This window comes from Poecilia reticulata, chromosome 1 (genome assembly GCF_904066995.2).
Source record: "Poecilia reticulata chromosome 1, P_reticulata-male-v2, whole genome shotgun sequence".
In the NCBI taxonomy this organism is placed as follows: Eukaryota; Metazoa; Chordata; class Actinopteri; order Cyprinodontiformes; family Poeciliidae; genus Poecilia; species Poecilia reticulata.
Window position 1 is genome coordinate 28,516,772 of NC_088830.1, and position 27,135 is coordinate 28,543,906.

Genomic DNA, 27,135 nt, shown 5'->3' on the forward strand with positions numbered 1-27,135 from the left:
CGAAACGACGAGTGGAGTGAGCGGAAAAGATTCTAAAACACGAAAACACTTATGCAAAGAGGAAATACTTCCATTTGGGATCTTGAAGTTCCATTTTACTCAAAGCTATCAGGTTATATTTGTGAATATAACCACATATCCTGTGTGGTTCCTCTGTATTTTTTTTCAATACAGAGCTAAGCCTGACTAAATGTAATCTGAGTATTTTTATTATGAAAACATACATCTCATATTCGTGTGTTTCATACAATTAGATTTAAGTCAGATTTCAGTTTTACATAAAATTCAGTAAACCTTTTAATCTAATTAAATCAAATCAAAGTATTGATAGTTTAACTGAATTATGTTTTCATTCAGACTACTGCCATTCAAGAGGACTCCCACTCCAAAGCATGGGCATGAATCATACAATAAAAATGTTTTGCTCTATATACCAAGTAGACTGCACCAGATGTTTAATCAGATTTATTCTACCTGATGGTATTACATTTGCCAAGGAATTCTTCCTTTTCATTTACTACAAATGATCTTTATGACTGTGAAAAATCGATTTGTACACCCCCAAGACATTTTTACGCCCCTAAAAACTGTAAAGGTATTTCAATTTTTTTAAATGTTTTGTTATTTTTTATTCACATATGATTTATTTCATTTCTTTTCTTTTTTTTACCTTATTTGGAAAGGAAGTGGATTTTTTTCCATTTCATTTTTTTTTCTTTTTTAGTTTCTAATATTTGTGCAGGGTCTGTTTTATCAGACACATGTTAAGGCTCGACTCAATTAAAATGTTGTAGTACTAAGACCAAAATCAAATTTGTTGGTCTTTTTTATTTTACTTTTACAAAGGTCTCTTTAAAGCTGTTTAAAGCCACATCATCCACTGTGTTTAGTTTAAAACTTTAAAAATATTTTAGCTTATGAACCTTTTACTTTCACATTTCACAGAAAGGGTCACACACACACACACACACACACACACACACACACACACACACACACACACACACACACACACACACACACACACACACACACACACACACACACGCACACCTTCTATGCAAGTTCTTCTAACTGAACAGTTTATGGACTTTGGGACCTTTTACAAAAAAATATTTCTGCGGCATAAATAAAGCACTGATATACATTAAGATGGATTATACTGACAGTACATGCTGGCAACACGGTGTATGCCAAGGAACAGGGAACTCCATCCATCAATCCACTCATTGTCTTCTTCTTATCCAGCTTGGGTCAAAAGGATAACATGTCCTGGAGGGAAACTGAGGCATTCCTGTCTCAAGCAAAAATGTCTAAGTTCCTGGTGGAAACCTCCAGGGTTGAGTCCAGGAGGGTGGGAGCTCTATCCAGCTGCTTGTATCTAGACTTTTGTCATGATCCGTATCTCATGACGACAAGTGAGGGCTGGAATGTAGACAAAAAAATTGAGAGCTCTGCTTTTTTTTTATGACTAACCAACATAAAACATGAATCACTAAAGATAAACATGCAGACTGTCCATCCATCTCCCACTCCAACCTACCACCACATGTGAGAAAAACACTGAAATATTTGTACTCTTCCACTGCTCTTAAACTAAGAGGAAGGAATCTTTTTCACCTCTTGGCCACTTCCCACTCGCTGCCATCAGGCTCAGTGCATACAGACGGTCATGACTTGAGGATGCCAACAAAACATCATCATTTCCAAAGAGCAAAGATCAGATCCTGAGATTGCATCACTGAACATTATGATGAAGATCAGGATCACTCGGCAGAAACAACACAATACAGGACAGAGTCATAACCTTTCACCAGATCCACAAAACACAACTGCATCCTCTTTTCTGCCTTGGCAGTTTTGAGAGAGTTAAGATCTGATCCACTCTTCAACAGCTAAGACCAAGAAACAGTGAGTTAGAGGATTTGACAATCAATCAGCTCCTCCTTTCTATCACCTTAAAGAAAGCGATCACAGGGTGAGTGAGAAGTGAGCTAACATGATAATCGGAACAGATCCAGGACAGCAACAGTGGCATTTTTATCCTCTCAAAAATGGCAGGACATTTATATTATGTATTGTCACATAAAATTGATTAAATAAAACAAAAATCTATAAAAATGTGAGTGTTAAAAAAAAAGAGAAATTGAAGCAGAAGACGTTTATATATAACACAACCCTATAAATCACTCATTTAGCGACCATAACAGCAATGAATGGGTGTTCTCTCAACACCTTTACTGATATACATCCATAAAATCACACCAGATCTGACTTATGACTGCTTTCTGCCTCAACAGCATGAGCATATTATTAACTTTAAGAATTAACTACTAAGAAATTTAATAACTCCCGATTCAAAAGACTGCCACCTTCTGGACAGACTTTAACTCTGACAACTATCAGACAGATGCCTTTAACCCCCTAGTTGTTACCCCCAAAATGGTGACAATTAAGGGGTTAATCACAAGACAATGGTTCCATGAGGACATTGGAGTCCTAATGATGGTCAAGACTTTTCATAGCAAAGTCATGAGAATAAACCATTCTTTTATTGTTTTACTCACCAAAGCTTACAGAGGAAAGCAGCACATTGGTTCTTCCTCTCTAATCGACTGTTCATTTGTTTATCTGGAGGATCCAGAAAACAAAAATTGAAAAGCTTGTTTTGTTTCAGTTTATATCATTTAACTATCCAATACTCTTACTTATTGACTAAGTCATGTTATTTTGGCACAAACTCACATCATTGATGTCCAGGGTGTGAGTTTAATTCACACCGTTGGGAATTGGGCACACCATGAGCATGTGCATCTGAAGGTTGACTTTTGTTTAGAGACCATTTCTTCTTTCTTCTGTTCTGTTATTTTTGCATTTGCTTTGGTGTAAGATATTCTTTTCATGTGCCCTGTTATGCATGTCCCTGTGTATTCTTTTCTTGGTTATGAGTCGTATTTCGTCAGCTCCTCAGTTAGGTCCGCGCTCAGCTGCACTGCATTCTGTTGTACTCTTTGGGTTTCAGGGTCCTTGGATCACCTTCCAATCAGTTTTTACCAATTCTGATTTGTTCACTAATCCTTCCTTTGCAGACAGTGCAGGTTTGCTTGTCCTTACGTGATTACCCTTGTTCTTCTGTTGTGCATGCCATGCACTAAACATAACGTACTGATACTTAAGGCAAGAACACGTCTAAACATCAAGAAATAGACCTTAAATGCAACATCAAACCTAGGAGATGCCTCACCTATATGGAAAGTTTGTGTACTCATAACTCAACTGAGGTTTGAACATCTCCAAGGAGAGGGCTGCTGACTTTCACAAAACAAAAGCTTACAAAGCTCTTATGAAATCATAACTTGGTCTGAAGAGATGATTGCCAATTTCAAATTTCTAGTTACCATTATTTTGTCATTAAAGCTTCAGTGGGCCACTTTTACAAAAATTTCTACATTTTTGTTAAAACTGTAACTATGTCGTATCCAGTAAAACATGAGAGAGAATCTGTGGAGAAAATCGACCAACTCTTCCTCCTCTCTGTCGTCCTACAGCCATCTGCAGACATTCACAGCACCATTGAGGAAAAGAAAAACAAAATCCAGGTTATGTTTATTACATCGCCAAGAAATTCTTTCACTTGACTTGAATCATCTCAGTGTGTTCAGGTAATTCTCTGAAGCCAAACTTGCGACATACTGCTGTGTTGCTTCAGTTTGGTATGCTCATGCGCCAAACTGTATCACTACTGTTGAAGAAGACTATGACTACCTGCAGGCAATGGAGACAATGCTGTCCCCGCAAATTTGTCCATTCCACTTAAAGACAATTACCTGATTCTAAATGACTTGCTGTCAATAACGTTTTGGAAGGAAGCAAGGCAGGTAAGTAGATTGCCCTATGTCAGGCAATACTGCTTTCGGTTATTCTACCCCCATAAGAAGTAATCAAGATAATAAGTCTGTGACATACTGTCTGTGTAGTTTTCAAAGTTCAAATATGAACACATTCCAGATCACTCATGCATCAAGCTACAGCAGAGGACTCCAGAGTGACATCCAATATTGTAAAACACACAGACACAGGCCTCCTTAAGGTTTGCAGCCCTGCTGGAATATTACCTCAGGATCATGTCAATGATGTCTTTGTCTTTTGCTAATATTGATCATTGACCTCATCCCCCTCACATTCCTCCATGCTCACCATTTCTACCCCATCCAAATCGTCCTTGCAGATATCCTGGAACATTTCTTAAACTTGATCTAGTTTCGTCCTCCTGCTCATGATTCCACTTTAAGACTGATTAAATTGCTGACTTTATGCAAACATTCACTAATCATTTATCCAGCTAGCATTGGCAGCCTGACTTAAGTGATACTGTACATTAATTCACTATGTAGATGAATGTGTTTCCAGTCAAACTATATGACTATACAAACTTACTCTGGTCTCAATAAGCCTTTTGGAAGACACTTTCAAGGTGGGATCTTCACACTACAGTGTGTGCTATGTAAGGAATAATACAAAATAGGGAAGCTGAATTTGTCCCATCACTATTTCAAGGTTACATAGGACTTTGCTACTTCTAGAGGCTTAATTCTGCATTGTACTTTACAATGCAGAATTAAGCAACTAGTAAGCCTCTGCTCTCAAAAAGTAGCTGGATCAAGGCAAGTTTGAGAAACATTTTTTGAGTCTGTGGAGGAGACCTCTTTCTTAGGGGACATGTTCAACACATCTTCCCAGGAAAGTTTCTAAAAAGGAAATTTTCCTGAAGCACAAATCATCTAGACTGTCTCCTTTTGATATTAGAATCAACTCTGCTTTCATGATAAATTGTCAAACTTCTCGCCTTATCCGTAATGGACAGTTACTGCTCTTGGGAAGGTCATTTAAGGAACCTCTACCCAGGACTTAAATTTTCATTCTGACCCATTTCTCAATCGTATGAGGACTGGGACAAAAACGTTCCAGTAAATCAACACCAATTTTGGTCTGGTCTTTTTTCCACCACAATGAACGTGCACCACATTGGAACCAATGCAGATTTATAATTTGTCATGCTGCTGTACTCTTCTTCCTACAAGTGTAAAAAAAAAACTAAAATATTTAAACTTAGAGTAGCTCAACATTAAGGTTTATATTATTTAACTATTTGACAATAGAGACCAACAGAGGATGTATAGAGACTGGTAGATCATGCACACTTAAGTAGCTATTGTTTTTTTATTGTTATGTTATTTCAAAACTTTTAAAAAACAAATAACTCTTAAGTCAAGTTTAAAAACCATTGCAACAATAGCTCCAGCTGAGCTTTTCACTGTGTGGAAATCAGACAGAAGAAAGCTGTAAAACTCCAATTGAATCTTTTGCCAAGCCTCAGTGAAAAGCCAACTCTAAAAGATGTTTGCACTTTCTGGAAATAATATGGTACTGTTTTTCAAAGGGTCTTTGTCTGTCCATAAAAGATTTATAAAGTAAGTTGTATGAATCTAATATCTGGTCCTCCAGGACAGCTTAGCACATCATGTTTTTGAAGTAGTCTTTAGTGTGTTCAGATTCTTACTTTACTGTGAGATTTCTTAGATTACATGTATTGCAGCCATGAGTGATGTGTGCGACTGTAGATGAAAAGCCTGTCACCATTTTAAGCTTATGCTTTATCTGGTTTGACATGTGGTCTGTATGTTACTGGAAGCGTCAGTGACAGGAGCTTAAATTCATACCCTTTGGAATAAAAGCAGTAAACATGAATACTAAATTTAAACACTTAGAGGTTAAGGGTCTTCAATCCAGTTTACAGTATTATTTCACCAGTAAAAACAGAATGGTGTTAATGCTGGGAGATTGCCTATTCATGCTGCAGCCACTGCTATCATCATTATGTAATGATTGGCAGATATCAGTTACTAACTTGCACAATCTACATCGCCACTTTTTTAGGTTCAATTGCTTATTAAGAAATGGCACAATCAGCCAGTCATGTGGCAGTGAAGTTACTTACAGACGTCTACGCCAAACATCAGATATGGTAAGACAGGTCTTTAAGGAGATTTGAATGCGGCATGGTTGGTGGTCTGGTGGTGCCAGATGGGCTCAACTGAGCATTTCAGAACCCTCCGATCTACTGGGGTTTTCACAAACAACAATTTTTCAGGTTTACAGAGAATGGTGTGAAAAAGAGAGAAAATATCCAGAGAGGAAGAAAAGCCCTGTTAATGTCAGGGGTTAGACCATAATGGGCAGACTGGTTCAAGATAATAGGAAGGTTCAAGTAGCTCAAATAACCAGTTATTATAATTTAGGTATGTGGAATACCATTTCCCAATGCAGAACTTGTTGAAGCCGAAGCAGGTGGGCTACAGCAGCAAAAGACAAACTGCATACTAATCCTGTCAGTTATGAATAGGAAACTGAGAACGATTCAGAAAAGCTGGTCAAATTGGGCAAAATATTTGGACGCTAGTTAGGTGGAAGCTAAGGGTCACAAGAACGTGTTTGACAACACACCGAAATCACAGCGCAATCTAGTGGCTTGACATGAAAACTACAGCTTATTCAAGGCGTCTTGGAAATCAATATCCAAAATAACAGAAAGTGGTCTCATGTAAACGTAACTTTAGAGCAACAATTCTGCTTTAATACTGACATATATTACAGGGATGTGAATGTAGTTTGTTTTTTTTAACCCTATGTAAAACCACATTCTGAGCACAAAAGAAATTAATGGGAGTGGAAAAAGAGAATATGGATACTGGACAGCCCAGCATTCAACAAAGTGTAACACCTGAACCAGTTTTTATTTGATATTCTCTGTGCCAGTTTGTAACTAAAGAGTTGTGAGAAAGAATGACAACATTCCAAAACAAGTGCTAGCATTCAATTTATTTTTATTGGGATTGTGTTGTTTTCTTCAGCATTTAAACTTTGTTTGGGATCAACTTGACAGTTTGCCGTTTCTTTTCTTTATTTGCATCTCTATCCTTCCAGAAGGAGGATTTTTCAACACCGGTGTAGCTGGTGCCCCCCCACTGTGACACACAATAGGCTCTATAGGTCTTTAGTGTGCGTGTGTTCGTGTGAGTGAAAGAGATCGATACAGAGAGTCGGAGGTGTGTGTGTATGTGTTTTAGTGAAAGATTAAATGTTCGTGCCATTTAAATACACAATGTGTGTATTTGTGCATTAGCAAGTGTGCGATGGGCTCCTGAGCTCTTTCATTTCATTGTATTGGAACCCTACTGGGCAAGTTCACAACCTTAGTGAGACATGGAGAAGAAAGAAGTAAAGACAAAAACAGAGGAACGCAGAGAGAGAAACACAGAAAGAAAGGCTGACTTAAACAAGCCGACTGAGAATGTGGTGAGAAATCTAAACCAGCAACAGTGGGAAAACAAAAGAAAAAGAAAGTAGAACTTTCTTAGCCCAACTTTTTTTCATCATGGAGAATGTGGGAATTTGAACTAATGGTGAAATATCTTAGCATGACTCCATTTAATAGAGCTCTGCATGTGGCTGTTTGAGTGTGAGCCTAGGGCAGCAATTCTCAAACTCTGAACTCCGATCTGGACTGAATGGAAAGTCATTCTGGGCCAAGGTCACACCTTACTTTTTTCAGCTGAGGCACAAATGACGGCCGTGGGAAGAGAGCTGCAGATTCTCACTACCACCCCAAGATCCAACACCACTCTACAGCCCCTGCTGGCTGGTTCACTTGGTACATGGGTAAAGGAAAACCTGTTTCAGTCGTCTTCTGATTCAAGACTGTGCAAAGGATAATGTATAACATTTAACTTAAGGACTTACGAAGAGAGAAAGGTGATATCTGGAGCCAGATGCATGTTGTAAGAGACTTGAACACAGTGCAGCAGGCACATGTAACACATTCATTAAAAGCAAGGTACACAGTTTATGAAGAACAACACCAACTCACAAAGCAAAGGAAGCAGAAGCGGAGTACTGGTGCAAGCAGACATCGTCATCCTCCAGTGTCCAGCTAATCTGAGACATACATTCATCATCAGATCAACTTTTATGGCTTGAATAATGGGGGGGATCATAGTTTAGTGATTATTTTGCAAATATGATCTGAAAGAGGGTATTGATTAGTTTTCACTCATCCAGACACTGATTTACTGATGAATTCATTTTTGATGCTTTCCCTTTTTAATTATTTAAAACCACTGATGTCAACATCACAGTTGGTAATCCTGTTTTCTCACATCTTTAGGTCCAAATGAACATAAAATGAACTTAGAGGTATGGCACTGAAGGACATTTGAAAACACATCAGTGGAATGTTCATAGAAATCAAAGCAGATAGTTCTTGTGCTCTTACTATCCTGCTGGTTTCAAGTGAATATAGACCGACTGTCAGTAATTTGAAAATAGTTTTTTGGTTTGACAGTCAGTAGGAATGCTCTAATTTGTTTGCAGCTCAGGATCAATACAATCTTGTTATGGCTGTCATTGCAGGTTTTTGTAACTCTCTCTCATCCAATCTGTTTGGTAATCTTAGATACAAAATGCTTTCTAATGCCAGTGGGCTTTTATGGTGGGGGGAAAAAATTATTAAAAGAGGAAATTAAAGTATCTGCAAGAGAAACTGTGGGAAAAGAATATTTTGCAAATGACAGTGCTGAACCAAATTGCTGACAGAGATAAGTGCTTTCTTACATTGTGCTGTTATGTTTTGGGTGCTGAAAAGTTTGTACTTTGAAAAGGAGAGAGCGAGGAAGGTTGAGTTTAGAAAGCGAAAGGTTGAAGTACAAAGGGCCAATGTGTTGTTTCCAAGCCACTGTGGTGCTATTCAAAGCAGAGGTGCTATGTTCAACGTGTTGCTCAGCAAGAAACCTCAACTGCTTCAGCCAGAGTTTTATTTGGAAACTGCAGCCACCTTTACTGCCAGAACACATAGTCATACAACCCAAAATGATCTTTTGGACTGGCAACAAAAAGAATGAAGCAAAACTAATACCCTGGGTGAGAACAACTACCAAAGGCAAATATACGTTTACTTTACTGCTACATTAGATTGGCTGGACTAATGGTACACTGACTCTGTTCCGAGCAACTCTTCATCTTGTTCATAAGTACATGATTTTTCCTAAAGAATATGAAAAAGGCAATCACCCTGATGCATAGAGGGGCTGCTAATACCAACTCAGGGTAGAAAAATCATCCAAATTATCTTTACTAATATATATTTTCACAGTGGCCACTATTATTCATTTTGGGGTCATTTGAGGGTTCAAATATTTAAATAACAATTAAGCAAACAAAGAAAAAAATAGTTTTGCTCCTCTGATCTTAGTCTACAGAAACCAGTACAAGCATGTAAAGTAATCAGGAAAGGCAAATGGATAAGATGGCAAGAAAAATTTAGTTATATACCACATCTCAGCAACAAGGCAACTAAAAGTGCTTTACATTATAAAAACAGAAAACATCAAGCAAAAAGCGTGACATTACAACTACAAAAAAGAGGGTTTACAGAAGCTCCAGTTTTGAGAAAGAGGGTGGGTCACAATGACATCAGACCAGGTGAAGCTTTAGCTCTTTATAGCTCCCATTAGAAATGTTCCCAAGAAGATGTATGATCCAATCAACTTTGACTGGTTTTTGTTTTTTCTGGGTTTGAAATGTTTGTTCCAGTTGGCTTTGTAGGACTGTTATGTAGGGACGTCAAAGTTCCTCTCAAATCTTTAAGAGCCACAGATGTAATGGATTTATTGAGCTGAACTTCAGCGTTTCTTTTTCCTCACAGAAACAATAGTGATTGCATGATGGATGTCATAGACTCAGCTTAGCTCACTGTAGTCGCTGCACCAGTTTTCACTTGGAAAAAGTACTGACATCTTGTGACTCATTTCCACAATTGTTTTTTTTTTTTTTTTTGCTAAATAACTACTAAAATCAACAAGCATTTTGTGTGACCCTCCTCTTTTGAGCCGGGCTATGACAGTGTATCATTGTGAATGTGGAGATTACAGCCTCTTTTGTCAGACCTGGAAATAACTATAATAATCTTGACCAGTGTGCCCCTGTAGTTTGGCATGTCAGCAAGAGAGAGTAGTTTGTTTGTGTGTGTGTGCGTGTGTGTGTGTGTAGGGTTGTGTGCGTGTGTGTGCCTCGACCAAACTGGTTTTAAATAATAGTGATCACTTGGATCATGTGGGTTGGACTAAACCATTTAAGATGAATGACAGACATGCTGTTTTACCCACCTGTGGCTTGATTACCATAAAACACACACACACACACACACACACACACACACACACACACACACACACACACACACACACACACACACACACAAAGAGCGAGAGAAAGTCAATAACGATTATATCAGCATGCCCAAATCCATGTAGAATATTACCTTTTCTGATTTACACAAAGGTGTGTTGATTTGGCTCACACAATGAACCTTTTCAAATGCCATTCTGTTTCAATAGTTTGTTCACATTCTTTTAAACAGCTGGCAAATTCAAAGTGTGACCACTTTATTACAAGTGGCAAACAGACAATATTTCAAATCAGCTGTAGTGTTGCGTGTGTGCTGGGGATCATTTCATCACAGTTTTCAAAGTGTGAGCAAATGAAAGGTAAAAAAAAAAGTCCCATTAAACGAGTCAGTTTATTTGTAACTACACTGACAATAGGCAACAGTCAATTCTTTTAAATTGAATCTTTTACTGATTGACAGCTGTGATTAAGGTGCTATAATCACAGTCAGGTGTAAAGATGGAAAGCAGTAGATGATCCCTGAGCTTTCATTGTTTTCATACTGAAGAGTTTTTAAAACCACATTTCTCTCCGTTAGTTTGTGCGTTTACTTTTTGCAGCCTTTTCTGTTTAACCTGCAGCATGTCTGAAATACGAGTAACACAGACATCTGGAACCTCTAAAGGTGTTCGCTAACACTGGCTCTCATATGTTGCTTGAGGGGAATACATGAAGAAATGTCAGAGTGCCCACAAAAATGCTTTTAGAAAACAATCTTAACTCTGGCTTTCAGTCATTATTGGAAAACAGGCAACAGAACTGAAACGCAGCCACATGAGAAGGACAAACTGAAACGATTCTAGGTAATTCAAAACAACCACAGTAAATGCATGACAAATACGGTTTTCTTCTTTTTTTCCTTTATTCTCTTGGTCTTTTTTATACAAACAGCATTTAAAGCCGTTATGAGAAACTGAAGGCAGAGTGTGTGGTATGTTAGGTGGGTGTTGGACAAACATCTTGGTTTTGTTCCATCAAAACCCTCACCTTGCTATTCTGGAAGTGGTATCAATGATCAGCTGCCCCATTCTAAAGAGAATTAGGCTTGAATTCAGGTTAAATTTAAGCTAGGGTTGGCACCACCTGGTACTAGTTAAGATCGCTGGCTGAGGCGATTATATAAAAATGAGTCAAAGTCAACGATGTTTTAGATAGAATTGCTATATCAGCTTTAATGTGTGCATTTGTGTGTGAGAGACGGAGAGAAATAGTAATGTATATGACAACAGCTACAGGAGAGCAGAGTGACTGCATCCAGCTGGTAATGATATTTGCAGATTTGTGTTTTCTGCACAGGGGTTTCTCCCTGAAAAATCCTCACAAAGAACAAAAACAGGCACACAAATGCAGGGTTTGACCATACACCAATGGCACGATTAGGTTTGCTTTATAAAGCATAACACAAAGTAATCATCTAATTACAGTCATAGTGCAGGGCTGTCAGCTGAGTGAAAATAAAACAAAAAATAGTTTTAAAAAGCACTGGAGTAAAGCTACACAGGATGATTAATAAATGAAAGGTTGTATGTTTGTTAATTATATAAACAAGCATTGTACACTAAACATATGTAGGTTTAGCTCTTTCTGTCACTTAAGTTAAATAACCTATTCATCCGGTGCGTTTCAAGATTCAGTAGCAAATTCCAGACACTTCCTCCCATAAAACTCCTTAGCTCCTCTTAAGAAAACTCAAAGCATCCCAGACTAGAAGGGATATATAGTCTACGTCTCCCCTGGGGTAGGTGGGGTTTTTCCATAAGACCTCAGAAGGGAGCAGACAAGAAGTTGTCCTTCTACCAGGTAACCGAACTACTTTAACCGCCCTTTCTATGCAGCAGAGCAGCTTTACTCTGACGTAGTTTAGCCACCTTTTACTGGAAGCTCATTTCAGCTGCATGTGTCCGTTTCCCAATCCAATTCAATGCTATACATCTTCTAACCGCTTCTGAAGGTTGGAATATCAACTCGCCTCTAAATTGAGGGCACCAACTTTCGGCTCAGCTCCTTCTATCACGACAAGCGAGAGCTACACCACAATTACCACAGACAAAGCCAATTATGTCTATCTGTCCCCTGCTCCACAAGACACCGAATGCATCCACACGTCTGCAACCAAAAGCCGTTCAAAGACCTGTATGATCCTTTAATCAGTTGACAGCAGGTTAAAAAAAAATCCCATTTGACCGACTTCTTTATGTGACCATTTTCTTTAGATTCAGTAAATTCACTCTTGGCATGCTAAAACTGATCCAACAAGCACGTGTGACATTTAATTATATATTTTAGCGTTACACAGATACCTTTCAAAACAGCGGAGCTAACAGTTTTTCCAGCCCATGACATTTCTGTGCTTTTTTAGCTTGGACCACCGTCCACTGACTGGGTTATGATGAAGCCTTTGGCTTGTACTAAACAACAGGATTAGTCCCTTCAGCATGTCACTGTGAGTTTTAGTGTGACAAAACTGTTCCACTTTTTACCAGGGGGAATCACCATGGCAACTGATGCTGGAAACTTAACTAGCTTCAGTGCAGGTCATGTTCGTGATATGAGATCAGCATGTGCAGAAGCAGACCAATCAGATTTTTTTCCCCTTTTCTTTTTCAGAACATGGCAAGCCATCAGAGCATAAACAGTCTGAGGGTCTCCTCTTTCTTCCAGAGTCAGTGTCTGCTTTGTGCTTTTAGTCTGGGAGGAAGTACTGTAAAGTTGTTTTTATGATTAAGAAAATTCTATTAAATATGTTCCAACATTCAAAAGAACATCATCCTTAATATATTTGTTTTATCAAGAAGTATGAAACCAGCAAACTGTACACTCACCAAATCACATGCTGACAAAGAAAATTAAAATTGCAGTGACATTTTTCTATGAAACATCTAATATTCAAATAGTCAACTGAAAGGGCAGCAACAATTTCCATTTCTGTTTTTTAAATTAGAAATACATTTCAAAGTTGACCTACGGATTTTAATTGTCATCATTTCTACTGCATGTCTTGATTTTTGTTGTGAAATCATCACCTTAGATTACTGTGGATACACAGAAACTGATGTGGCTAGAAGTTCTAGTCTTCTGCACTGATGAGCAAAAACATCACTGCTGGGTACAACAAGCAGATTTCCCATATTTAGCAGTGCAAACAGCAGGTAGGTGCTGCTAATTACAGGACAAAATGAAGACGGTTACCAATCATCTTGAGATCCGACATCCCAGGCAGAGGTCAGCCCAGGCAGTACTCAGAGAGCATATATAGAAATAAAAAAGATCTACATGGGAAACCTTATGGGCGTCCACACCGGAGCTGTTTGGCGTGGTTTTTAATGGACACGAGTTTGCTTCCTGGAATAGTCCACTTTTGTTTGGATAGTTGTGAAATCTCGTATAACCTCTGGTGCTGACCAAATAAGCAAACTGTGGTCGGACTGAAAATGAGGGTCTCAGTTCACTTGCAAGTGAACTCTTCTAGTGGGAAATGTGAACACAGTATCCAGCAAACCAAAGAGAGAGGCAACATGCTGGTGAGTTCACAGGTTCTCTGGGAAAACAGTTAGGTTAGAACAACAAAGTAAAAAACAGAAACCTAAAAATCAGCTGCTGAAAGGGATGGATTTCTTCTTTGTCTTCATGTTTCCCCTCATAGTCTTTTCAGGCATTATTACCTCAAATAAATAGCTGTTGCTGTGCAACAATAGTTTGGTTTGACTATGAATAACTATTACTGAAAGCAATATAAAAGAAATAAGTAATTAGTCATTAGTGTTTTAATTAGTGCTTTAATTAGTAATTAGTAAAATTAGTAATTTAAATGAAAATCACCAAGTTGGGGCATCACTTAATTATCAGGAAATGATAGCCAAATAGTTGCAGCAGTCTGATTGTACCTAAGAATGTTGAAGGCTTAAAATCCTACAAAACACAATAAAATAGACAATGAAAACAATATTAATATTGGTTATTGGTAACCCATCTCATGATAATCCTAAACGAACTTATTTTAGGATAAATTTTCCCAAAGCTAACCTAAACTATCTTATCTTAGGATAAGCAGGACAGTCCCAAAGACTATTCTGTTGTATCAGAAAACAACTGGATTAGTGTTTTACATATTAAAGGCCATGACAGAATAGTTATTAAAATAAAAACTAAACAAGCATTGTTTGTTTGGATATGTTGCCAGGAGACAGCCTCCATAAAACAATTTAGAAACATGGGACTTGCAAAGACACATCTGAATTATAGAGTTTCTTGAACAAACTCATTTGGACATAGCAAGTCAAAGTACAGATGTTTGGCCATAGTAGAAGCAGTAATTATCAGGAAACACTAAATGCAATGCATCCACACACTGAGCTTAAGATCGTCTTGCAGTCAAGGGACCAAAACACTTTAAGGTAACTGAACTCACCAAGAATGTGTCCATATAACAACATATTTGGTTAAAACATGAGGACCAATATCCAATAACTAAGACTTGACTGAAACTTGGCCATCCAACACCACAATGAGCTTGAACAAAGCATATATTCACAATAAAATGACTAAGAAGTATCAAAGTCCAGACATTAACCTAACTGAAGTGTTGTTGTGGGAGCTTAACAGATCTGTGGAGAGACAAATGCCTGGAAAACTCAACCAAGCACTTGATTCAACAATTCAATCAAATGCAACATTTTTGTAAAGAACGGTAGAAAAAACTGTCTTCATTAATGTAGATCAAAGATGCAATAATCTGCTTCTGCATCCATCAATACTGATGTCAAACAAATGTACCAATTTACAGACTTGCATGCCTGCAACTGCTACCTCAGAGAATCTCCAGGGAATCTCCATATTAGCGCTATAAACTGTCTTGTTCATCAAGAGAAGTGGTGTGCAAAGACTTGAACAAGAAACAAGCTGCAAAGAACTGGCTAAGATGAGGTTAAAAAAGCTCTGTATGGGTGTAGGTCTTAGGTGAGAGGTTTAAGTGCGCAGGCTTTTCTCAGGAGCCTTTCTTCATGTTTTCTTTTCTCTACCAGCTGTGTTGTTTGACCTCGATTACTCACTATTGTGCATCTTAACTTCCTATAATTACATTCTGCTCTTAACCTCCTACTCTCCCAAAGAAAGAAGAAGAATAGAGCGTTTCGAACTTTTGGCCTCGGATCCTTCATCCGTGTGTGTTTGTTTGTGGAGCATAGAAGAAGAGATGTTCTTTGGCAGGTGGTAAATACAGTAACCTTGTATCCATTACACAGAGACAGACACAGCCCATAATAAGTTACAATGTAGAACAAAGCTGAACAAGTATAAGCCGATTAGAAATACCTTGAGTATGCATTGTGGGGGAGATAAGGCTTAACAGAAAGGGGTGGTGTTAGTTTGGAGTGTGATAGAGGAGGGAAGAAAGCAAAAAGTAAAGCAGCTGAAAGTGCATAACTCATAAGAACCGTTTCATCCTTCCTTTGTTACACACACCATTGATCTCCTCACCTTTTTGATGTTCCTACCCTACTTCTCTTTGTCATCTCCTTTTAGATTTTGTGATTGATTCAAAACTGCTGCCTGCTCATTACATGGATCAGGATAAAATTAAATTGACAGTGCAGGTAACAGCCATGCATAGGTATGGCTGTGTTAAGCTAAAAGGAAGGATGTTTAAACACATGCACATGGTGTTGCACATGTACATGCAACAGCATGAGGTGAGTGTAAATGCAACTTCAATGAAAGCAAGGTGAAAATCTTTGGAAAACTTCCTTGTAACAAGCAGCACAGCATAAATCTTACTGTTATCCAAGAGAATCGTCAACGACGGATTGAAATTCAGCACAAATTATATGGAAATATGGGGGAGGGGCAAAGTGCTTCTGTTGAAAGAGAGTGGACTTACTCCCAATTCTGACCCCATCTCAGCCGTGAGTAAAAAATGCAATCAAATTGACTTGCAAGAACAATTTCTTTCAACAATTAAGGAACAATTCGTTAACAATCTGTGTACTGCAGTTTGATTACACAACATGTCAGAGGAAGGAAGGTTCAGCTAAGAGGCGTCACATTTTGGACTCAGATTCACAGAGAATCTTAGGTTTGTTCTAAAACAGCAGGTGCAAAACAAAACCCAACAAACTCCACACACTAAAAGAAGGTTAGTCGGGATCAGTCAGGATGTGACCCAGACGTTGATTTCAAGCATGTCAGGAGAACTGCAGAAGTTTTTTAGAAGAGAGATTAATGGTGCACAGAAAAAGGCCATTAAAACCGTTATGATCTGGAAAATGTTTGATGTCCGCACTGTACAAAAGATACATGGATGAAAAATCTAGATCGTCAAACAAAATTCACTGCAAAGACTTTTCTAGATGCAAGATGTAATTCAGAAGACGTGAACTTTCATGCAGTGACTTGGTTCTTTGGATTCTGGTTTGATGGAATACCAAACATTTTATTAATGAAGCCACTGTTTTTAACTAGTCTCATCCTTAAAATGTTCAATGTTATCATTAGCTGGTATGCATATTATTAAACAACATGTTAGCTTTGCTGTGGTCCAATCACTCAAGATGCCCCTTTCTAGCACGCTGCAAAAGTCTTAATAGAAACGGGTCAGCAGAGACTGGAATTACCTTTGAGCATGCAGAGTTGTGATTAAGATGTGCAGCTGCTAGGTCTACGCTGCATGTTGTTACTCTGAAGCCACAGAACTGAGCACATTTTTGATTCAACATTGAGAACAATTTGGCATCAGTTGATATTAAAATCGTTGCCATTTATAGATCAAAATTGATTAAAAGACTTAAAAACTTCACAAAGTTGTTTTCTCCTTTTATTGTTCTTGCTCTTCTACTTGAAATTTAAATTAGTTTCTTTAATGAGAACCTAACACACTTGTTTAGTGAGTGGCATTGATTGCTTAGCAGCAATGCCCCATAAGTACCCTTTGCAAATGGAACAATAAAACTTTTTATTGTCCCCTAGGAACAATGAATGAGCATATGTGGGAATGGCAGGGTATGAGGATCAATATCTTTAATTTAGCGCCACGTTTTGTGTTTAATTATGAGCTATGCAAAACTTCATTTTAATCAGAATAATCTTTGAGTCATAATGAGATTGGGGAAGAAATTAAAAAGGCTCCAAATGTTATTGGAGGTTCACATCAACAGTGTTTCTGTTTTTCTAAGTTTAGTACTAAATATTAGTGAGAAGAGAATTTACTGGATTTTAAGAGCTACAATGTGATTATAATAAGACATGCATTTATTCTCACATTGATAATGTTTTTTTTTTATGTCTATTTTCAGATTAACATTGACACAGCAGTGATGACCACAAAAAGAATCACTACAAAAATGACCTGAAGTTTGTACTTTTGTTTTTGCATTATTTGGTTACAGAGATGATGTGTGACAAACATTGTCTTGGGAAACAATAATCTTACATCTGTTTACATTAAAACCACTTTTCACTTTTTAAAGAAACAGCTATCTTTCTTCAGAAAAAGGTTGGTTACATCAATATTCTTTGTGAAGAAAAATATATTTGGATGAATTATACAAAGCAATAGCCAAGGCCACAAGAACTGTGTGCTTTCATCTATGTCAGAAAACTGGTTTTCTAAAGAATATGGGTTAAAACAGCCTGAAGAGATCTATAAATATATTTAAACAGGATGTTCCATAAACATCAGAAATGTGTTTTGTGTTTATTTATCTATTTTTTATCCCTCCTTACGGCCAAAAGCTTCCACAAAAGGGAAGCTGGCACTGGCAGGATGGTGGCTAAGTGTTAATTTCCTGGGTGTGTGACCAGGTGTGTGTTGGGCCCACGAGCTCCATTGTTTGGTGACTCTGGTAGGTTTGGAGGAAAACTGTTCATTCGGTCATTTTAATAACGTAGCATCTGTGCTGATGTGGTGTTTTTATGCAGAGCCACCATTACTGACGTTGCGGTAGTGGCGTTGCCTGGGCGTGTGACTGTTCAACGCTGCAGGTAGGATTTACACATTTGTGTTTCTCATCAGATTGTATTGCATGTTTTTGTTTTTATATTGTTGATCTTGTCGGGTGGGGTTACACCAGATCCTTCGGATTTGTCCTTGAGTGGTGATTTATGCAACACTCAAGATTGATTTGATTAAAGTGTTTTTTTGGTTTTTTTTATAAGCACTTAGTAGTTTCTGTCTTTGTGACAATGTCATGGAAGAAAAACTTGCAGAGAAGATATACCACTGAAGGAACTGATGTAGTACCGAGCTGTTTCTCAGTGCAGTCGTAGAAAGTCGTTCCAGTCGTGTTACCAAGAGAGGGGGGCATCCAGGTCCATTGTCCTTCGTCATTGTCCAGAAGGCGGATAATTGGGCCCTCAAATTACCAAAATGTGGTCAAGAATATATACATTTTTTCAAAACGGGCACTTTTGTGAAAAACATGAGAAATGCTTTTTGTAGAATAAAAAAAAGTCATTTTAATTTTTCTTTTTCTTCCTAATTGTCCTGACATCAGTAGAGAAGAAGCCTCCCAACCAAATATGAACACAAAAGTAGTTTGGCCGCTTTATTTCAAGTTCTTATGCCACAGACAGCATGAAAATAGTTGATTTCTGTCTATCCGGTCTATCTTTTCTATAATAGTTAGGACGTTTTTGTGCAGGTTTATCGATCACATGTAAGGTAAATTTTTTGAGCCACAGAAGCCATTAGCAGATCTGTCATGATGTACTTTAGCACAAGGAGCAAAATAATAATAAAAAGTATTAATTTTACCACATATTTGATTCTTGGATTCTCCAGCTGAAATACTACATGTAATAATAAAGTGAGACTGAAAAATATATTTAAAAGCGTTTCTGATTTATACATCTCCTTTTAATTAAAATTATTACATATAATGATGTACAACAACAATTTAATAAACTATTTTTGAGATTTGTGTCACTGTTAGCTTTGATGAATATCATTTACAAACTGCTCCAAACAAGGAAATTAAAATTCAAGGTATGGAGCAAATAGAACATATAGAATACAGTATGAATCATGTATCAGGTAAGTATTGGTTAATTTTCTACTAATTTTCCATCCAGGCAGGGCTGTCAGCTGGCCTGCGCCTGGTGGTGGAGGAGCATTGAATAATTACTGCTGCTTATGTATATCAAATGTGGTGAGGAGGCATCAGAAAATACCATCACTAACAGCCTTCATCATGCCTGCTTCCATGTTTATGCTTCTTGAAATTAATTTTTTTCCCCAAAAAATATTTATTTTTCTTCTCCATTAGTTAAAAATGATGACAAGTTCTTCTTATTTAGTTTTTCATATCAATAACAGCAGTGTGTCAGTGTAAGAATATTAACAATGCCACCCTTTGAATGAAATTCACGAAAAGACAGACAGACTGGCCCTCCCACTCAACAGGCCTGCCTGTAAACACACACACACACGCACACACACACACACACACACACACTAGAGTAAAATGCTTTTGTTAGCGGCCTAATCCCATTTAGTGAAAGCCGTATGACACTACGAAGGACAGCCAAGGCGAGGTGGGAGTGTGTTAGTTTGCATGTTAAAAATAAGCAGGAATTAAAGCTGTGTGTATGTGTTTATGTGAAGTTTCTCAGTAAAATTCCCCATATGCTGAGGTCAGCCGCACTATCACTCGCTTTCCAGACACTTCTAGGAAGGCTACAATGTATGTGTGAGAAACAGAGAAACAGACAGAGGAGGGGTGAGATATTGGAGTGGATGACGGTGAAGAAAGGACCACTGGTTCCTTTGGCAGTGATTAGTATTCAGTCTACCTTGTACTGATTAGGGATCATATTTTGCACAGCTGTTTGAAGGTGTTGATGGTTTTATTTGATGTCCTAATAAAACTATGTTCGACATATTGGATAGATGGATGAATAATAATATAGAATGGCCGGTTAATCTAGTTCCGGCATCAAATAAATTAGAACTGATTCATCTTCAATGTCTTTAAATTAGAAAATTTGTTGTGGATCAACACACACCTGTCCCTCATATATAATACACAGTTTACTTTCCAACTCCCTCTGCAGAGTATTTAATTATCTGAGAGCCAATTGATGTTCCACCACAGTATCAGAGTTGCTGACATATCACACTGCTCTAAATGATAGAATTCTCCATGGTTATGGTGAGGAATTGAATCTTAGTGGTCACCAGGGGAGCACCAACTAAACAGCCGCATCAGCACAAAACATTGTGCAAAAGATTTTTCTTTTCTTCATTGGGCTCCACAAAAGTACACTGAGAATAATGGTTTGTTTAACATCAAGAGAAATAGCTGTGCTTCCGTCAGTCGTTTTAAACGGAGATCAAACGTCGTGCGTCGGGAGGGAGGCGTCAAGTAGTGTCAATGAAAAAAGTTTCAAACATTCAAAAAGAATATTTATGCAGAAAAAAAGTTTTCATTTAGTTTAAAAAAAAAAAACTCACAAAATAGTCTTAAATCTCTGAACATAGTTTAACTGTGGATGTGAAAAGACAGAGCTTTTCCCATCCACTTAGCGTTTAGCATTATAGTGAATTGAAAAAAAACCCGCACCCCCTAAAAAAAAAAAAACACTAGAGAAACTAAACCAAAGAGAAGAAGAAACATATTTTATGTATGATTTAAGAACACACCCAATGAGACCAAGTCCTCTCAACTATCCTGGTGTGAAAATGTCATTTTTATGCAAAATCCCAAAGCTCGACGCTGAAGGGGAAGAAAATTCAAGATAAACAATACACATTTATATTTGATGGGGAAATTATTCTTATTTTTCATTGGGTAGCTGACGCACAGTAATTTGGTCATGAAAAGTCCAGCCACCTATTAAAGTGTTTTCCATATATGGGAGAGTTTTTACACCGGTGGTCCCCAACCCCGGGTCCGTGGTATCCTTTAACCGGATTCTCTGTTACTTGCGCGCCAACGCTGAGCCCACAAGCAGCAAAATGAGTAAGAAACAGATCAGATGTCTTTGGAAAGTTTCTTTGCAAAGGGGAAAAGGCCCAGAGAAGAGGCAGGAGAATGGATTTATCCCGGACCAGTAGGTGAGTCCCACATTATGAGCCGCTCTGTGTAACATGTGGCGACCGGCTGCTAATGAGACAATGAAGCTTCAAAGTGCTTCGCCACGTAGAGACCAAGCAGGCTGAGGATATAAGCAACACTTCACTCCCAGATGGGACCGTCTCATTGCAGAAAAATAAGCTCAGGGCTCCCGTTAGTCATTATCGTGAATTAGAATTTTCACGAAAGTAAAATGTTTGTCTTTGTGGCACATCTGTATCTTATTTTGAAGGGATATATAAACGTTACAATAGCGACCAGAGTCAGAGCGTTTGGGCAGTGGTCGAGAGGAGATGAGTAGAGCTTGTGAGTCTTAAGTCTGGCTTAGATGGCAAGATTTAAGAATTGTCGGCCGATTCTCCAAACCTCTGTGACCACAGAGCTGATAAAAGTCCAACAGGTTTGATCGGTTCGTGTCTCCAGCCACACGGCAGGAGCAACAAACCACATGAACCGATTCCAGTCACGAACATCGCGATTCCAGAAGAAAATCCACAAAACCCCCAACATAGCATACGGGAATTTAGAATAACCAAACACGGATGACGATGTAGAAGCAATAGTGATAGTTTGTGGAGCCATTTTAAGAGATAAAAGACGTAACAAAAAGAAAAGGCGGTGGATAAAAGACGACGGTAGCAGCCGATCTATTTGCTGCACTATGATTTGAGGGTGACTGTGTTTTTTCATAGTTAACATTTTTAACTGAATAAACATAATAATGACCTTTACATATAATAAACATTTTCACATATCATCTCCGATGTCCACCGGACTCTCAGTTGCGCGATATGTCAGCTGTTTGGGATTCCCCTCTGTTCTTACATCACTGCGCTTTTTGATTGGCTACTTGTCACATTCAGCAGGTTGTATTCTCGTTCCCTGTCAGGGAAAACCCCACAGGCTGCGATAAAAGGGCCAAGACAACCCAAATAGGCATATTCAGTATTTAGTGGGAACACCAACATGCAGAAGCCTCATCTGACTGTCCATCCCCCCTCTCCCCACCCCGGGCCGCAGCAAAATTTGCAAGTCTTGACCGGTCCGCGGTAATAAAAAGGTTGGGGACCACTGATTTACTCAACAAAAATGTTTCTCTTCAAGTAGTTAATTTTACCTTGATATCAGTCATATTCCCTGCAGAAAAGGATCTATAACTGTGATCCCCACCTAATAAATGATGTTCTACACAATCAGTCCATCAATCAATCAATCAGTCCATTGATCCATTTTTATCCTTTGGGCTGGTTCCTATCTGCAATGGTACACCCTGAACAAATCACCAGTTCATGTCAGGGAAACGGGGACACACAAGACAAAAAAACCAACCACACACACACACACACTCATTCCTAAAGATAATTTAGAGAAACCAATTAACCTAATAGTTATGTTTTTGGACTGTTGGACAAAGCCGCAGCTAATGAAAAAATGGTGGAGCTCTATGTTTAGTTTCATTAAATGCGTGTCTTGTTTTGTAATTTTAGTGTTTTATTGCATTCTGTGTTAGTCTGCAAAGCACCTCTGAGTTCCCTCTATAAATACAATGTATAAAAAAACAATAACACTTAGTTCAAATGGGGCAACACTTCACTTTGACCGCTTCATTTTCATTCAGTTTTCTTAGAAACAGTTCGAGTCAGAGAGCAGCGGCAGACGGAAGCATAAAAAGAGGACGCAGTGGCACTGTTCTTATGAGATAAAGATCAGAAAAGATAAAGGGAGAGGAGGGAAAAAAGCAAATGAGGGATTGAGAGAGCAGAGGGGTGGGTAAGAGAAAACGGCTTGGTGGTAATGTCCTTATGATGTAGTGCCTGTCAGAGCATTTGCTTCAGAGGCCAAATGATCCTGTAAGAACAGCGCTCCTATTGATCCAGCTATCACACAGCACCACATACTAATGACTGGGTGTAAATGTGTATGTATGTGAGAAAGAAGTGAAAAAATTAGGACCATAACGTGGCAGTAAAAATCAAATACTGGAACACGCAAGAAGTCAAAGCCAGCTGAGGAGTTAGGGTGTGGGTGTGTGTGTGTGTATGGTCTGGCTGTGTAAATCTGGATGTGACACTTCATCAATACGTCAAGAGCACAGTGATAGATATGGAACCCAGTCTCAACCTGATCTATTTGATATTTGATCTCCATTCTCACCTTGACCACTTTCAGTGCTTTTGATGCGACACACACACACACACACACACACACACACACACACACGCACACACACACACGCACACACACAAGCTCACTTTTCAGAGTGCATAAAGGCATGCAACACACACCCCTGGTGGACTGGTTTAGATTGGAAATCCCTGAAATGTTACACATTAATAAAACCATACAGATTTAAAAACCTATTTAGGAGTTATATTAATCCAAGACTGAAACTTAATTTTTTTTAAACACAGATTTCATATGGAAGCACATATAAGTGATAAATACAAAAAAATGCCTATGTCAGCAGAATGAAGGTCCTGTATAGAGAGAGAATTGTATTAAGATTACGTTACACTTCCTTAGATAGCGTAAAGCTTGGAAGTGTGAGGAAACACACACAAAGAACCACAACAAATTAGTTCATATAGAGCCACCAGATGTCCTGTTGTTCACATAATAAAGTTGTATTGCATTCAAAAATAAACAAAATAAGTTACTAACGTCTCTCACTCACACACACACACACACACACACACACACACACACACACACACACACACACACACACACACACACACACACACACACACACACACACACACACACACACACACACACACACACACACACACAGAGCTTGGCAAAAAAACAATGTACCTGGCAAAAAAACAATGTACCTGGCACACTACATATCTGCAGTTAACGTTTTATGCTTTTCTACAGTTAATAAAAAAAACCAACTTATATCCACATGTTACTAAACATACAGAGCACCTGCATATCAAGGCAGTTGCAATATCTGTGTATCAATAATGCAGCAATGGTGTAAGAAAAATGTCCTTAAATAGATCCTGGTGAATGTGCATGTATAATTTCTCCATGCTTACACATTCACGTTGGTTATTGCTGTGATTCGTCATATCCAGCAAATATCTGTTTTTTCTCTCTGTTGTATTTGTTTGCGTGTGTGTGTGTGCATGTGTACGAAGGCCATCAAGAATATACCATGGAGAGCTTTTGCGACTAGAACAGTAAGCACACAGGCTCCCTGTTTGAGGTAGTTGATGTTCAGCTCAACTTATGCATAATTTATCATATGAACCTGCTAACACACACTCTTACACACACTCACCTAGATGTGACCACAATACATGCCCATGCTTATTTGCCATTGTTGTGAACAAATCTTTGGCCCTTGTGCATTTCTTTGTTTATTTGCTAAACATACATAGATCAGATTATCAAGTAAATATGTGTCACACAAAGTTCACCCAAGTAAATTTAAAATTAAGTTTTCAAATGATGATTACCAATACATTAGTGAAGACAATTATTCAAACCAGCCTGGTCCTGAATGAAAAAGTAGTATGGAAATTTCCAGTCACCTCTAACTTGACCTTGACCCTCCAGCCAGACATTGAGAATCAGGAACTTACAACAGAATGAAATAGGCAGAATCTCAAAAAGTGACACATCATGTCATCATGATCTGGAGAAAAATCAATAACAGATTAAAAACAAAGTCACTGACATCTATCAATCTGAGAACGCTTTCAGAGGAATATCTAAAGTATTGAGCCACAGTGAGAGCCATTATCCACAAATAGAGAAAAGTGGAAACCGTGGCAGACTGGAAAGGAGCTGTAGTTGAATTATATGAGAGAAGAGAGAGACGACTTATATAATGTTTGCCTTACAGATTAGTAACATCAGACAGAGCCAAAGCACACAGCCAAGATGGGGCTGGAGTGGCTCTGGGTTAAGTTTGTTCTCCAGAAGTGTAGAATGATATTTAACTTGAGAGAACAACTGTGGACCATCCTGATGACGGCCATTCATAGACGCCGCCCATCATATCCAACAGTCTGAGGAGATCAAATGTGTGTGAAAGCCTACAGAGAATCTCCTGTAGGAAAAGAGCTGATGCCAAAGCTGCCACAACAGCGTTCTAATAAATACATTTCACCTTTACTGCTACAGGTAAAAATAAAGTTCAACTGCAGTACTAAAAAAATGTTCTTTCAGCTTCAGCATGACATGAAACACAACTTATATAAAGCAGAAGAGAGAGAAAATTCATCCCAGTGAAATAAATACTCATAAGGAAAAAGAGGATATCCTCTGATAGAATGTTATTATTATTATATATGTATTTATATATACATTTAGAAACATGGCACCGAGTTGAAAATGATGCGGCATCAGCTGAATTTCACTCTGAACCCAGAAGGAATGTTTAGTGGTTTGGTATTAATCTGCATCGTCCTCTGATGCTGAAGTTCTTGCATATTTTCAGGTTTGTAGTTATGAACTGATTTCAGTGAAACGCTGAAAATGTGAGCCTGATTCTGAAAAGGTCTTTCAGTCACTGCTTTTCTGTGTGGTCTGCCTCTGGCATGAACCTGAATTTGATCGTTTTTTTAGTGCACTAATGACATATGACTGCTCAATAATTACATCTCAACATAAATACTGCACTGCAAAAAGTCCCCTTTCAAAAACAAGAAAAAAAAAAAGTACAAAAATAGGGTATAATTTTCTTAAAATAAGAAAAATTATCTGCCAACAGAACAAGAAAATTTATCTTGTCAAGATTTTCTAAAACAAGAAAAAATATCTAACCAAGATAAACCTACAATATCTTAAAATTAGTGTATTTTTACTTAAAACAAGCCAATTTTACGTATACGAGTAAGATATATTATCTTATTTTAAGAAAAATTATCTCAAGTAAAGAAAATGTTACTTGACAGTGAATTTCTTGAAATAGCGTAAAATTTTCTTATTTTAAGAAAAAGTTTCTATGTATTAAGAAAATAAATCTCATATATTCTATTTGTAGATACTAGATAGTAGATACTCATGAGTATCAAGCAGTTATTATTTGCATGGTAATTATAACAAGAATACAAAGAATAGTAATAATGATAAAAGAAAGAAGCTGAACAAAATTTTATTACACATATTACCATTAAATATGAGCATATTGAGGTTCCAGAGCACCTGCATATCAAGGCAGATGTCATATCTGTGCATCAATAATGGAGAAAAGGCAGAAGAAAAATGTCCTTTTAATCCAAGCAAAAATGGTACAACTATGATGGTTAAAAGCCTTGTATGTGTGTGTGTGGGTGGGTGTGTGCGTGTGTGTGTGTGTCTGTATAAAAGTTGAGGTTATAGTGTTAAGCAGCTTAGAGATGCCAAATGGATTAAGGGTTTTGTTGACACATAGTAATCTGGTTAGCAAAGACGAGATAGAGTTCTTCCACTATCTGTCTGCCTCTACAGTTTTCTTGTTCTTAACCATTTCATCTTCAAAATCAAGAGAAGCCTGTTTCCTTTCATTTACCCATTTTTCCCCCCAGTCTTTTGTAATAGTTTGTTTGAACAGCCAGTAATACATATGCTGTATTTATAACATAACAACTGCTCTATGCATTCTTGATCGCTTTATTGAACCGGATATGGGAAAAGCGACAAATACACCTACTGTATGTCAGTGAATACATCTGTGTCTCTCCTGTTTTTACACCGGTGAAGCTGAGATCATCAGTATCAAGTAACGGGGCAAGCGCCAGCTGAGCACCCATGGGTTCAGACACCATAAAAGCGTTAATCTGGCTGTGTG

General features: G+C 38.0%; 1 protein-coding gene across 15 annotated transcripts in view; it reads right to left on the reverse strand.

The window, feature by feature from the left end:
• Positions 1–27,135, reverse strand: part of tenm3 (teneurin transmembrane protein 3) — a 588,369-nt gene that overhangs the window by 193,676 nt on the left and 367,558 nt on the right. The window lies entirely within an intron of this gene.